Genomic DNA, 1,097 nt, shown 5'->3' with positions numbered 1-1,097 from the left:
ATATATATATATATATATATATAGCTTTTTGAAAACAGAATCAGTGAGATATTTATGGATAAAAATAAAGTAAATTTCTTGGGAATTCATTTACGTAGCTAAACTGGTTATCCAATAATTATCATAAGTTCCGACGACGTAGAAAGTTATATATAATAGAAATAAAGAATAACGGGATTATCCGGTTTATGTAAAATATAATTTTAAAATAACGAAAATATCTGTAAAGTAGAATTAGTTGGGTTGTTGTTAAGCATCAAGATACACAAAGGGCTATTCGGTTCTGCACACTACAAGTGTCGAAACCCGACATTTAGCGTCGTAAGGCTGTAGATTTACAATTGAGCCTCTGGTGGGCGTTCACTAGAAACTTTATGCCTTGTTATGATATACATTTTTCGTGAAAGTTTTAAGGAATTGATTGTGTGTTTTTAGCAAAGCCACATTTGGCTATCTGCTGTGTTCACCGCGGAGAATCGAATTTAGAATTTTAGCATTTTAAGTCCGTAGACTTACCGCTGTCCCACCGGAAGATTTTTAAGATTTCAAAATAACTTAATGATATTATTGGTAATTTTTACATTCACTTCTATCGCTTCTGCAAGTTATAAACATACTTTAACACTTGAAATGGTAAAAAAAAAAAAATTGTCGTTTGTAATATCTCTTCTTCTGTTGTTGCCCTCCAGTGGCACAGCGGCATGTCTGCGGACTTACAACGATAGAAACCGATACACGTGGTGGGCAGAGCACAGATAGCCCATTGTGTAGCTTTGTACATAACTACAAAAAACAAACAATCTTCTGTTGTTCCTAACAGCTGAAAATATGGCTTTTGCTCTTAACTATTGAGAGAAGCGAGGACGAAGCTTTTGGCAAAAAAACAAAACAAAAATCAGATCAACTATAACTTATTTGTGGTTTTTCAGTTAGTGAAATATTGTTCCAAACATACCAATAACACAATTTTTTTTTTTTCAAAGACACAGTTATATCTAAGGGGTCCTCTAGGTTGTTATTTCGCGATTAAATAATTGAGTCAAGCACGGTAAAGTGCGTGAATCGTTCGTTGTGAATTATAGCGTGTGTTTAAGTTA

Source organism: Limulus polyphemus, unplaced genomic scaffold (assembly GCF_000517525.1).
Source record: "Limulus polyphemus unplaced genomic scaffold, Limulus_polyphemus-2.1.2 Scaffold455, whole genome shotgun sequence".
Lineage (NCBI taxonomy): Eukaryota > Metazoa > Arthropoda > Merostomata > Xiphosura > Limulidae > Limulus > Limulus polyphemus.
The sequence above is the reverse complement of the archived record's forward strand: the minus strand, read 5'-3'. Positions refer to the sequence as shown.